The sequence below is a fragment of the Falco peregrinus genome, chromosome 17, assembly GCF_023634155.1.
Source record: "Falco peregrinus isolate bFalPer1 chromosome 17, bFalPer1.pri, whole genome shotgun sequence".
NCBI lineage: Eukaryota > Metazoa > Chordata > Aves > Falconiformes > Falconidae > Falco > Falco peregrinus.
Window position 1 is genome coordinate 1,336,102 of NC_073737.1, and position 15,312 is coordinate 1,351,413.

Sequence of the window (15,312 nt, forward strand, 5' to 3'; positions counted from 1 at the left end):
GTGTCTGGTTTAAAATTTTATAAGTGAAGTTATACCGAACATTAACTAGGTCATTTCCTAATACCATAAACCATAGTGATAGGAGGAGAAAAAGAGACTTGAATTGCCTATGCTAAACTAGAGAGATCTATATCAAGTAAGAGGCTTATATACGTTTCAGAGGTAGGCCAGTTGAGAGGGATGCTGAGAAAACACAGATCACTTCTTACACTCTGTGTCTTTGAGTCTAAGGTCATCCAGAATCATATTAAGTTTCATATTTATTGCTGAAGTTTGTGAATTTCAGGCTGAGACATCTTGCATGCTAACCCTAGCAGAGCCAGTTCTGAAATTCAAGTCAGCATAACACCATCCCTGTGCTGCTTTAACCAGGCTAATGAGCCAGCTAAAGCAGGATTAATTTGCCTAGACGTAGTCCAGCAGATTATGCCTGTGAAAAAAAATCCTCATTATTAATACTGCCACTACATCCTGGGTTTGTACTGCTGCTGTTTCACTGACCTATCCAGTCCCTTTCCTCATGTGTTGCCCTAGGAAGACAGTGGCATATGAGCTACTAAAAGTCTGAAGGGTCTCTCCTCATCCAGTATAGTTAATTGCTTCTGTGCATAGCCATTGCTGTGTTCTCACAAATCAGTGTTTTTCATGTCAGTCTCTTTACAGTGCAGAATGGGAAATGCCTAACTGAGGGGCTGTATGCATGCACATATACATGTGTGTGCACAAACAGTGCCCACCCAGCTCTGTACCTTGGCTGCAGAAGGCAGGGGAATAGAGCTGAGTTTGGCTGGGTGATGGAAAGGGGCTGCCCTGGTATCTCATGCTAGTCTTGACTGAGGGGGACTCCGTGAATTCCAGAGTTCTGACTATTCCATGGAAGAGGGACTTGTAGAGTTTTGGGCAGGACTAAGGCAGTGGCTTTGAGGTACAGGATGACAACAGTTTCATTATACCCAGGTAAATGCTGACAACCATTTTCTGAACTTTGGTTGCATAAAACTCAGATGGATGGGAGTTTCTAACACCTAATCCAGGTGTGAAGTTTACAAGTTTCTCTGTATTGGAGACCTCCTTAGTATTAGCTAAACACAATTACTGACTGACTGATTTCCTTCCCCAAAGCCAATCCTATTTTCTGGCTAATACTGGCTCAGACCAAATGTGAAGCTGTCACTCGTCTCTACCTATGCGTAGGGTTTTAATAATGGAGAGTGCATGGAACAAATCAAATCTAGAAATACACACCTTCAGGAAACTCTCAATTTTTAGGGAGGTTTGAAAGGCAGATACTATGTTTTAGCTGGTGTGTTTTTCAGCAATGTTGAAAGGAAATAGAGGAAACTTGGCTCTACTTTCAGGTGATGCTCGTTTGTTACCATTTCTTTAGTATAAGGGGAACCTAGACCCCTTTAACAAGAATATTATAGGTCTATGATTTTGATGTTGTACTTGACCTTAATGTTTAAGATTCAGTGGAAAAAAATCAGAAGGCTCCTAAATGCTAAAACACAGAGGAATCTAGAGCAGTGTGTCATTTGACGGTCCTTGGTTATCAAGGTACAGTACAGTGTGGGTCTAAAGAAATTTCAAACTAGTCATCTTTTCAGTGTGAATTGAGCGGGTCTGTAGAAGAAGGTTCCCTGAACATGAAAATGCATTGTACTTAAGCATTTAAAACTCCAGAAAAGAGACAGAAAAGACTAAGCTGAAATCTAAAGCTGGTAAAAGCAAATTTATCTCATTAAAATCCTTCATTTGCTGCCTTCAGAAGATCTGCAAAAGTCTTGAATAGGATTAAGGAAAGGGCATCAAGATGAACAGAGTACAGCCACATCAATGAAGGGTTTTGCAGATGGCATCTCTCCCTCTTCTGAAAACCTTTTTATACCTTAAAATTATGTTCAGGCAGCTTAATATAAGATAATAAGAAATGTGGACTCAGATGGGTGAATATGCGGGAAACCTGTATAGGAGGTCAAGCTCAATGCAGAGAAGACTGTCTTCTGTGGCTGGAAGGATTTTACAAGTAATATGCTCTGCTTTAGAAAAGCACCCTTATTCTAACATTGCTGACTGAAGAAGAAACACCAGATGTCACCATCTTTGTAACAGAGGAACTTGACCGTTCAACTGCAGGGCAAAGTTTAAAAGTTTGAACTCTTTATAGGTGTAATAGACAAAAAAGAGAACCTCTATTGTTGCAACTTCCTAAAAAAGTAAAGCATTTTGGAGAGCATGGATGTATGATTTCTTCAGTGTACACAGTATCGATATACTCATTCCTTTCCAGCAGTGGTTATCAGTTGAGCAAGGTGAAACACGGTTTCTTTTTGTACTGGAAGACTTTTAAATTGTTATATTTTCCTGTTCTGTCAGGAAAGAAACAAATGTTGATAGCTTCTAAAGAGCTAAACTAAAGCAGTGTTAAAGAACCTGATTCAGGTCCCTGTCTTAATGTGTTTTCCTTTAAAAACATGCTGATTGATGGCTTATTTTGATATACAACTAGGACACTAGACTGTAAGCTCTCCTGGGCAGAGAATCAGTTTTCATTTATTTTGTAAAGCCCAGGCATACATTTGTGCCAAGATGAGTAGCAGCCATTTAAAAGTAGGGGACCCTCAAGGCCCTGCTAGTGCAGTCAGGCATGCAGATAGAGGTTTTTGGCAAAAAAAAGTTAAGCTAAGCTATTTCAATAAATGTGAAATAATCAGGATTTTCAAAATATACAGCTTGGTATGAAAGAAGGTGCAAATCAGGTAGAAAATAATAAAAAAATAAAATCCTAAAAATAAGTTTCTAGATGGTATCTTGCAAACCTTTAATGTTCTGTACCAAACTGTCAGAAAAATACTTACACCATCAAAGTAAGGCCTGCATTTGTTCCTATCTGGTCCCCACAAAGGAACAGTTAATTTCCTTTTCCCCCTTTTCTTTTAGTGTCAGTTAGTCACGAGATTCTTAAATACAGCTTGCAACCAAATGCTATTTATGCTTCTTTTCTTAGCTGTATCCAGTAAGTGCTAATTAAGTCTTTTGTAGCATGACTCTGAACTAATTAGGGTTAATTGAGCCTGGTTGTGCATTAGCTACTCTAGCACTTGTCCTGATAATCAGGACTTTTGAGTGCATTGAATATTTTTGTGATTAGCTAGCCTAAATTAATGTTCTGTGCTGGTTTTCTGGCTCTTATGGCGTTTTGTGATTACTCTGATAGTAAACATGAGTATCCCTTTCCTGCTGTCTTATTTCTTGTGGGAAAAATTACTGGCCACTATAGAAGGCTTTTTGTTGGGCTGCTTGGTTGCAGTAAGGACTGCAAGAAGTGGGAAGTTGAGAGTTTCATAGCTGTTCAGTTGCATGTTGGAAGCTGCAGAGGTGCTAAGCTGCCGTAATTTGAAATTAACTAAAAAAATATTTTTTTTGTGTGTAGCATTGCATGGTGCCACAAGCTGGTGTTGATGAACTACTGCCATGGAAGGAAAAATGTCAGCAACTGAATTGGTGATGATTCACTTGCTGCAGTGTAATGATTTTTTTTTTAAAAAAAATCTTCTCCCCCACCCCTTCTTGGAGGTCCTTCCATCCAGTTTCTTGGTCCAATCTGTCCATCCTTAGCTCTGCTGAGATTATTGTCAAATTAGACACAATAAAGCAGTCAGTCAGCTGACAGTTCATCTGCCTTCAGGGTTATCTGTGGTTAGTCACTGACTGGCCTGTGAGATTCTAATCAGGCTTTCAAAGGTACTTTGATTTAATAAAGTAAGGCTGGCATTGGCTCACTCGTGTCTTCAGAAACGGTGTTGGAGCTGTAACTCAGCCACAGACCACCACTTGCCAGTTAAGGTCATATAAATGTTGTACGTCTTGAAACAGCTTCGTGTCAGCTGTATCCTGTGGCCAAGCCCATGTTTTCTTTCCTAAGCACGTAGTGTTCCCTAAGCACAATGCTGCTTCAATACAAAGTGATAATAGAGGAAACAAATGCTTAGGTTCAAATATTTCTCATGCTGTCAGGATTTTGAGATATTTTTGTCTGTCCTGCTAGCACCAGCAGGAGGATTCCTCAGGTGTGTTAGTGAGACCTCAGTAGTTACAAATACATTAGATTTCAAACTTCCCACCTCAGAGTGAGAACATGCTGTAGTAACCCATTAAGCAGCATGCTGTATATGAATATTCATTTTTTTGCTTCTGTCATTTGCATAAATTTAGTGCAAGGCAAGTCTTTTTATTAGTTTTAGCTTTTTTGATGCAAATGTAGATACCACTGCACACGCTTCCTTAAATTAGAGCAATACCTTTTATTTTTCTCCGCCTTTTTCCCTCTGTTGGAACTGAAGATATCTTTCCTTTTGGATGTTAAAACTGGAACTAAATCGTTAGCTAAAAAGGATTGTATATGTGTTAGATTTTCTGAAACTGTCTCAGCTTAAAGAATTCAGAACTATGAGTTCTGAGTATGATTTTTTTTTTTTTTTTTAAATGCCAGAGCAGAAGTACTGATTTGAAAAGTGTTGTAGTGATCAGAAAATAGTGTAAAGGCAAGTTAGGCACATTTATACAATTTTTATATGTACATCCATACATATGTGCAATGTAAATACTTCCATACTGATCCACAGACAAAGAGTTCAGGCAGGCAACTCATTCTTTCTTACGTGTGCACTGGCTGTAGGAACACGGAGGTCTGGGGAAACGGAGCCACAAGGAAAGACTGAATGACTGGAGCCAGCTTGGTCTGACAGACTTGGAGGGCACTGGGGTGGGGTGGTGCAAGTTTTGTTGAGTCTTTAAATACATAAAAGGCTTCTCATCAAACACAAATTTGGTTTAGATTGAGGATTAAACTTGTACCTGTATGGGGATATTTCCTGGAGGAGCTGTGGCATGTCCAGCAGTGGAGAGCTTTGATGGCCAGACAAGCAGCACAGGTAGAGCTGATTAAACCCCAAGTTAGATGCTTCAGATGCTTGTGAAAAATGGCTTTTTGAAGTTCTTTTCAGATGTTTGCTTTTCTCATTCTTAAAAAGTTACTAGATCAGATCAGAGGTCTCTTCCAGCCAGTCTCTTGACTCTTGCAACTGCAAGAAGTATATGTGGATAGGAGGGGTTAGAGGAAATATTTAATGATCCTCTGATAGATTCTCTTGGCTTCCAGCAATAGGCAGCTGCATCTGAACCTTTGTTTCTAATAACCAGAGGGAATGACAACTTGAAATTGAAAAATAGGAAATAGATAAAGAGAAGCTAATATGGAGATTTATGATTATAATAAAGCTGATGTCAGGGCTTATTTCATAATGAACACACTATGACTCTGGGAAATGGTGATTTTAGCAGAGAACAGAATTAAATAAATGGATATCCGTACTAAATTCCCTTCACAGGGAGAGGTGTTAGAATGTTCTGGCAGTGCTTACTGGATAATATCATCTTTCTTGTCCCACCCTCCCCCTTTCCCAAAATGCCTTAATAAAATATGAATAGTATTAATTGCTCAGTAGAATCCTTCTTGTTTGTATGCATAGGAGTAGTTTTTGCCTTGCTGTCTGGTTCTTTTACCTGAAACCCCCAACCATACCATGATGTCTTCCCATCCAAAATGACCAGCACTCTCCCTGCCTCTCATTTTCCACTAATCATCTTGCTGTTGCTGAAGCTGCAGTGCAGTGTGAGCAAACTGGAAAGGTATTATAATGCTCACACCTTTACCATGCTCGCCTCTTTGTTTCCTTAACTGAAATTAAAAAGAATTCCAGCCAGAATTCCACCAATAACTAGGAGGCATTTCTTCACTCATAAGTGATCTTCAGTTGAAATATGCTTTGTAACCTACATGCAAAGTGTCCATACAAGAATATTCAGTTGCAGCAAGTTGTTTACTGTTCTGATTCAGTCTACAGATTGGAAAATGAATCTGAAAATAATAAATTGACTTTCTAACCTAATAATGCCAGTCAATACTGAAAAGTCTTTGAGAGATCTACAGCAAAGTGACTACCCCCTGTTCAACCTTGCACTTTTTTGCAAAGGTTGCCAATAAGACTGTTTAGTTATGATAACTTTTTTTTTTTAAGATATTAGACATCTCTTTAACTAGTCTGAGATCTACAAATCAATTTCACATAGAGCACAGCACCAACGAAAATAGTATCTCCAGCCAAGGTATAAAGAATTCCGTGTAGTACTGACATAAAGTAACACCATTTGCTGCAAAGGTTTTTCCTTTGGGAAGAAAAGCTTCACAGAATTACTTTAAGGTTAAGGACCTACAGTTTAGTGGGGAAACACAGAGAACTTTGGCAAAAGCAGTATCAGAATCAGCTAGTCAAGTACAATACAACAAATGTACTCTGTCTATCCACCCATGGGGCAAGTAATTTGCGGAGACTATATATGCATATCTCTTGGCTCTGCTTTCCCTGGTTATTTATCCTCCATTTGTATTTGTGGGGGATTTTATGTTCACGTTGTTAAAATATTAGTCTTCTCTCTTGAAAGCATCTAGTATTACGTGTACTCATTGCTGAAGTAAGTATTTGTGATATTGAGTAGCAGGAATTGACTTACCATGGCTGGCAAAGTAGCATATTCTATTGCTGATACTTCAAAACAAAACAAAACAAAAACCCCAACCAACCAAGCAATAAACCTGAAACTGTTATGTAGAAAGTAACCCAAAGAGAAATGTAAGTTATTGCAGTGCCTAGCTGACATTGTTTACTTTGTAATTGGAACAAACAAATCATTTCAGGCATGTTTTGTATGCAAGTACTCAGTATCATGTGATTGCAAGACTGAACTTGAAGATATTGATAATAAAAACTGATGAAGGCAACAGTAGAGAGTCTAGGTTACAAATTAAATCCAGTGATATAAACTTGGGGGAGGGAGGACATTGATGATGGATAGTCCATCCATCTGTCTGTGTCTGTAATTCCTAGTTACACTTTTGAATACCAGGTATGCTCTGTTTTGTCCTAACTTGCTGCCAACAGTGGATGGGAAGTAAATGGCTCAGTTGTTTATGATTCTTTCTGTTTTAGTAAACACACTTGGGGGTGGGAGAGAATCTGGGCTTTTGTCCTGCAAGTTAAATACCAAGTCATGGAAAGCTCGTTACTGCATGTGCCAGTGTGTTGAAGTGCTGCAGTCACTGTACCCCGCAGCCAGCCAAAAGGCAGAAGCAGGAGCAGTGTCTGGGTTTGGATACGGAACTTTTAACTCAGTCACCATTCACTGTTTGTGTAGTGCTTTGAGTAGGGTTTAATAGCTAGTAGCGTTGTGCTTTAAAGATGTCCCGTGTCTGAGATTAAGAAATTAATTTATTTTTCTTTGACATTTCAGAAGAATAGTTTTTATATTATGCATCTGCTGTGAGGATCATTCTTTGTAATTAATCTGCATATATACTTCAAACGTCTATAAGGTACATTGTTTTTATAAGCCCCCTGTGCAGATGGAGAATCTCCAGCATACGGGATTTACATGAAGCCTGGAGTCTTGAGTACCAGTCTATAATAATGGTCAAAGCTCTCCATCACTTCGAGATATTCTTTTAACCTTTGTAACCCCTTAACCATTTGAATTCACCTGCCCCTGTGTCTGATGTTATTTCCATGCCTTAAATGCTGTCTGGTACTGTGGCTTGTTACCTGAAGCCTGGCATTGCTGCACTCTGTAGCAAACAAGAAACAAACTTGTTTTCTGCAGAAAGCAACGTAATTGCCACTTTGGCTGCATCCGGTGTTTAATGAAAAAAAAATCACATAATTACTTTTATTACCATTCTGGACACACTTTGTAAACTTGTCCATTTACAGTATGTGTGCGTTTACAACAGAGATCAAGGAAAAGGAGGTCACAGACCTAAATGTAACGTGGGTGGGTTTGTCGGCTCTTCCTGGTGCTACTGCAGTGAAGGTAATTTGTTCATTAAGTACTAGGAAAAGTATCAACTGAAGAAACAGCTTGTCTTAAAATGAGTAATGCTGTGTAGTCCTACAAGATTTTTACTGGTTTAGTTGCTAGGAAGTAAGTAAATCCAGCCATGTAACAACTATCAATACAAATGAAAGTACCAGACCTTGTATGAGATGAACCAGGTATTTCCAGAATGGCATGTCTCTTTTCCTGAAAGTTACAACTGCATGTTTACCCCACAGTGCAAAGTTGGTAAAGGCGTTCCCGCAGTGATGGGGAGAGCAGCTGCACATTTTTAGGGGAGGATGAAGCTGAATTTGTTCAGGCTGAAAAGATTTTATTATTGTGAAGAAGAGGGGAAAAGTAAAAGCTTCTAAATACTTCGTTATCTACTGTAGTGGTAAAAAAAAAATAAAATAAAAAAAACTACTGCTTGCTGGTGGCTGGTTAACTAGTTAAATTTAGGCAAAAACGAATGCAAACAATCTTGGATTGTGCTTGCTTTTTGGTCTTTTGAAAGAAAATGCATTTTCTTTTGGAAGGTACTGTATCTTAGTCAGCTGTACACTTTCGTCTTGGTCAGGTTGAATCTATGCTGCTTTGGTCCACACAGGGAGCCAAGGAAAAGGAAGATCAAAGAAATGAGTAGCATGTACAGAAGCACACATGATTCCCTGTTGTCCATGCGTCACCAGACTATTGGCTTTTTTGCGTTGTTACTGTTCATGCCTTGTGTGGGGTGCCTGAAGCAAAAATGAATTCAGGTTATTAAGGAGCAGCAAAGCAGCTGTTGCTGGTGTTAGTGTGCAGCCAATCAATACAATGGGATGCTTTATAAATTAGGCTTTCGTCCTTATAGCATGTCCAGGATTTTTTTTCTTGCTTTAACATCTGCTAAAGGTCAAGAACTATCTTTATCAGAACCAAATATGTGTTAGTGGTAGGAAGCTACCTCTTTTCTAACAACTGTTTTCAAGTGTGGACAAAATTTAAATAATTGGTTTCCTCAATTACTGGAAAGATACGGTGTATAGAAGTTGACAAAATACTTTACACTTCCCTGGTATCTTTTACTCCAGTGCCTCAGTGTTTCACAGACACTGTTCAGTTTAGTCAAAAATGTGAGAATAATAACTACTTTACAAAGTGTCCAAGCACAGTGAAAACTCAAATTTTAAAAGCAGAATCTGTGCTGTGGGTGCATCCTGTTTATGGATGTGAAACTGGAGGTATCCCAGCCTAGATTTTCAGAGAACTTAACTACTTGTGACTTGTTGTAGAGTTAGTCAGACTGTTAAAAGCAAAACTGAGCACTCCAATACATTACATGTAATCAGAACTTTTAAAAGAGGCCGAGAGGCTTAAATTCTGTAGTAATGGATAGCAGATGCAGCAGAAGGGCATTTCCCCTCTTTGGTTACTCTTTATGACAGTCTTTGATGTACTGATCTGAAATCTGTGTACAATCATCTATGCCGTATGTTTTATGGCAGGAAAGTATGAGGAGCTGTCTGAGTGGTGAGTTCCGATTGTGTTGTACCACCAGCTGGTTAGCAAAAGTTCATGCAGGTGACTCAGTGGAAATGCCCTGTTAATTATTTTATATTCCTTTCCCCTCATGCAACTGTTTTTGATCCACTTTGGTCTGCCTTGCCAATTCTGATCATAAACTTTCTTGAGCTAGACTTCTCTCCAATTACGCTTATCTGGTTTGCAGCTTTTACCTTTTTTAATCCAGAAAAAAGGAAAATGCGTGCCTAGGAACTGTTAGAGTAATGAAGAAAAGAGAAGTGTGCTCCTCACAGAATAGAAACAACTCTGCAACAATGGGGAACCCAATCAGAAAGCTGATTTATATAGAGGTGAAAGGGTATATACAGGAGGCAATCATCGCCTTCGTAAAAAGAATTTAAGCACTGAAGCTATTTAGATTAACTACTCTGGTTTTCTCCTAAAATACATTCACCATCCTACCCCAGTGGGAGTAAAAGAAAATCATTATCAGTTATCGCGCAGAGATTTAAATTAAGATTTTTTATAAAACTGAACTTCTAAAACAAAATCCCAGAGAAGTAGAATTAATTGCTGGATCTGCATTGAATCACCAAGAGACATGGTTTTATTTCTGTGTCGCAGCAGAAAGTGCTTCATCAGTAGGAATTCATGTGGAGGAAAACTAAGCATGTCCCACTTATTGAACACAAGTATGTCCAGGATGTTTAATTATTTTTTGATTAATTCATTTAATGTTAAAGAAGTCAAGGACTGCAGCATATTCAGCACTACACAGTTTGCTGCCTCTGTGTACCTCCAGCTCTTCTTAGTTAAAGGCACCTTGTGGTTTTTACCTGCAGCTGTTCTAAATGAATTACGACTTCTTTTCTAAGCTACCTTCATTACCCTGAGGAAATACACAGGAACACACTGGAGCTAAGAAGATTTGCAGAATCTGTGGTGAAGATTTAATATAATATACTCTATGTTTTCAAGGATAAAACATGGTGAGGAGAGAGGGGGTCAGTTGAAACAAGTGTAAGGCATTAGACAAACTGGTAGGAAACCTTTCAGCTAAGCAGTATACTTAGTATGAGAAATAATGTGACAATTTTTGTTGGGTTTTGTTCATATTTGATGTAAAATTCATATAGATTAAAAACTAGGAAATTGAACTATATGTAGTATAATATATATAATAGTAGGCACTGAAGTTCACAAGTTCACTAACAAGATGTGAGAATGTCTTCTGGTGATATGGTTTCTTGGTAGCAACAACTTTGTCATGTGGAGGTACCACAACCAGGTCAAGCCCCTGCTGTGCTTGGTGTTACACAGATACAGGCTTTACACGTGTGCAGTCCTAGTATCACCCGTCCCCTCAGTGTTGCATCACCTTTTGAAATGTACGAGTGATGAAATGACTTTTAATGACTTTTAAAAGTTCTGATTAATGATTAAATTAAGTTCAAGATGTTGCTATTGAGTAACTCTGTTGTTTGTTTTTACTGTCACATGATGGCAGTGCTAAAATAATGTGTTAGATCCGTGATCAGTGAATAAAAGCCCCTGGCTTGGCATTACCTGAAGTCTCAAGTAAGTAATACCTGCATGTTGCTAGAAGTCACCTGTAAAGTCAAGTAATTTAAGGACCTGGTGTGGGACAGGCTGGCTTTGTGCTTGCTAAAAGCTATGTCACAGTCTCATCTTTACCGCAGTCTCATCTTTACTAAAAGCCTTGCTGCTCTTCTTTGTAAAGAATTAGACAAGAAATTAAGAACATGGGCATTGCTTTCTAATGTATTCTCTTTCACTCTGAGATGAAATGGATTGAAAGCAGGCAATGAGAAACCCTTTTGCCAACATCACCCGGTTGTGATTTTTTTTTTTTTTCTGGACTTTATTCTCCAGGGCTTTGAGTGAGCTAGTCCTGTAAGCAATAAGTTCTAAAGTCAGAAAAGCAGATAGAAAATCATCAACCTAATTAAATACACAGAGTAACTAAGTCAGAGGAGTGCAAATCCGGGAACTGAATTTCTGTCTCCCAAAGCTGCTGAAGTAACATTTATGCTTGCATAACTTGTATCTGCACCTATCATTTACTGCATGAGATAAAAGTAAAAATGTAAAGTTCACCATGTAAGCATCTTCTGCCTTGGAGGAAAGCATATCGCAGACTTTACATTGCATTTGGATCAGTAGCATTAACAAATGGTCAGGTTTCATTAGTGAATTAGTGAATAGCCTCAATTTATACAGCTTTCCTTAAGAAATGTTGAAGTGTAATGTTGGTGTTGTGTGAGTAGTGGCCAACTTGTTATCAGATTGTGTTCCAGAAACCCTGATCATCCGTCAAGCAATTGACATTGCTGGATTGGTGGAGAAAGCTTTGTAATCGTTGGTGTCAGGAAGTTTAATAAGTATTCCTTTGATTCTGTTAATTAGATCAGATGATAAACTGCCAGGGAATGACAGTTTCAATAAATCTGTATCAAAAAGGTGTTAGGAGTCACCGGTCTTGGACAAAAGTCTGTTTGTCAGTGAGTGGAAGTCAGGGTTTCCTAATTGTTTGACTGCTTTGGCTCTAGTTCTCTGATACTGTAGTCAGTGTCAGTGGCACGATGATGTACGTAGCACAAGTAATTGGTCAGAAAGACTTGCTGACCATTGTGCTTAAAAATCAAGATAGAAGGGGTTAAAGGAATCTCCAGCAAAACTTAATGCTGTCTCTCATCCTGATAACATCATGTATTTTGCAGAAAGTGAAATGAAAATGTTACAATACACTATTACAAAATAATCAGCACCTCTGGGATTAGTGTCCTAATCCCTGTCAGTTTGTAGGTGCTTTTTGCCTTGCAGCCTGAAGGTTTTACCTGTTGGTTCTGAATCTAATGTAACGCTGTGTTCCTTACACACACGTGTAGCCCTTCTTTGAGTAACCCTAGAAGGAACTCTGTGATGCCTTATTTCCTGAATTACAGATTGTAATAAATGCATAAAGATTTTTTAAATAATCTTAAAATTTCTTTTTAAAACTATGTCCCCCTCTACATGCAAACTGAGGATAAAAATGAGCGAACAAGCCTTACTTTGCCAAGTCACACGCCACTTCCTTCATCTCCCTTGCTTTGCTTTCCCCCCCCCCCTTCTCTCTGAAATAACCAGTTATAATTTTGTTAATTTTTTTTCTTATGCAGAAGGCTCTCAAGGACTCTTGTCACTTGCATGTTGCTTCAGTAGCTCAGCTGAAGATGGTTCGTTGTGGTGTCACACCCAGGGTTTGCTTTAACAGCTATTTTATTTTCATTGTCAGTTTGTACAGTCTATTTGATCTAGAAGATGAATGGCTGTACTGACTCAGACTAGATCAAAGCTCTATGCTGTCTCATATTCTAGCTTCAACTCGGTGTAGAATGTACAACATGTATGTATATATGTTCCTACACTAGAACACTCTTCTAGATTCCTCATGTCTTTGATGGACATCAAAATATTATATCTAATAGGTATTGATGAATACCTACTAATACCATTGTGTATGCAGCTGTGCTCTGTTAACGGACCTCTGTATGCTTTTAGCTCCACAGATATGTTGAGTTCTATGAATTTACTTGTGATGTTTGGAAAAAAATACTTCAATACTCTTCAGAATTGAAACTGGAACTGTAGCTTCTAAGAGTCAGTCCTGGTAGTGAAGCTTATGACTTTGGGTCCTGAGTCAATGAAGCTTCAGGCAAATCATATGGAATTCCTAAAGAATGTGACATTCTGCCGCAAACACTGAATACTTTGAAGCCAAACCTGTCACTTCAGTGTTAGAGCACTGCATCACTTGCTGTGCCCCTAAGGTAGAAGCTTGCAGCTTCCAAGAGCTCACTTCTGCTAATTAAGTATCTGCATAAGAAATTGAGCCTAATTCTTTTCACACTAGCTCCGATTTACCCAAAGAGGGAACCACCATGGCTGCCTGGATGGTAACTATCACAACTAGAACAGTCTTGCCCAGAGCTGCTTTTTCTTCTCTAGGTGCTGGCAAGTGAGACCAATCACACACAGTTCTTTGCTGATTTCTCAGTAGTTTTGTTATGGGTAGGGGGGGGGGAAAAAGAGTAATTTTGAGTATGAAATACTGAATTCCACTACTGAATTACCCATTATCCCAGAGACTAGAGTGAAACATATTCTTTCTGCTTCTCTAATTTGGACTGACTCAATCATTAAGAACTTGTTTCTTTTAATTATCCTCTCTCCTTTATTTCCTCTAGATTAGAATAATTCTCAGCAGACTGGTTTGCATGTACATTCTGGTACACATTGTGATCATTTGGGAGCTGTAAGGAACTCTCAGGTTTTACCTACCAAAATACCCCTCAGAAAATAAGGTACAACTGAACTCTGGCCGCCTTTGTTTTGGTGTTTTTTTGTTTGATTGTTTGTTTGGTTTTTCTTGAGTACCACAGGAAAAGGTAATAGGCACCTGACTTCATTAACATTAAAGTCTTTGTAAGCAAGTAAGGATGTGGTCTGTTCCGAGTCCTTTTGTAAGGGCTGCCAGATTGTTTCCCAACAGAAATGAAAACTGTGACTGGATATAGATAATTACTACAAGAAATTACCAAGCTCAGGAATTCTCTGTGGGCCAGTTCCACAGGTTCTGAAATTTACAATTATAATCCTTTACTTTCAGTGGAACTGTCTTCATAGTCGAAACAGAGGCATGCAACTTTAGGGTTAAATTTGGCTTCAGACAGAGATATAATTGCCATGTCTTTAAAGGAAATGTGATGTTTCTAATGCTTCTCTGCACTCAAAAACTGATTGAACCTTTTTCCCCCATTTCCTTGTAATTTTTTATGCCTGTTCATTCCTTACAAGGGAAGTGTAAAATACTAATACAGTGATTTCTTTAATCCTTTTTTTGTGTGTGTCACTTTAATAGCATTTTGTGCTCATGCCTGGCATTTGACAAGGTTGAGTGGTGAAGAATCACTTGTGTTGAAATCTTTTGTGGGGAAGCCTGGCTGCTAAGAATCTGTTGCTCTTATTTTCTGTTCAGACCAGCAGCAAAAAGTCACAGCTATTTCCAGTACCACTGACTTGAAGGAATGTTGATCAGTATTTTCCAAGAGGGCTTGTTGTTATTGCTTGTATGTATTTGCTTTCCTTTCAGTGTTGCTGTTGAGAATTCATGGCATCACAGAGCAAAAAATATGGGGGAGAAGATACAGAAGCAGGTACTTTCCTTAAAGTAGTGGGTCCCCTGACATTTGCAACATACTTGGACTTTAATGCAGTTATGTTCATCTAATCTAAACGTAGAGGAACATAGGTCAAGTAATTTTCCCCAGCAATTCCCATATAGAATTCCTTTGGTTCAAGCATGTCTGCCTTGCATGCATGTATTCTTCTGCACTCCTCGCTATACGTAGTGCTTTGCCACAGGGCACCTGCTTTGCCATCTCGGTGGTCTTGTTTGGTCTTTCCATTGAGTCCCCTGTTCTTGTTGCAAGTTGACTTGCATTTTGGTTTAAAACTGGAGAGAACTGACATCTGGTTTAGAAAGTATGTAAAAGTATGGTGCTGAGAATGGAGGCATAAATAAAATATATATGTACTAGTATACTGCTTATTATGCTTAAACTTAAAAAAATATAGAGAAGACTGATACCAATCTGGGATTGAAATCCACTGTATAATGATATGGAGATGTTCTAGAACTCATGATAGGAACATCCTCTGACACACAATCTCTTACATACAAGAAAATGTTTATTTCCCTGTACTGTACATTTTAAAAATATTTACATTTTTAAATGTACAGTTGCTTGCTTATACCTTACTTTTATATCAAGGAAATAAACCCAAACGTGCATTATGACCTAAACCAAT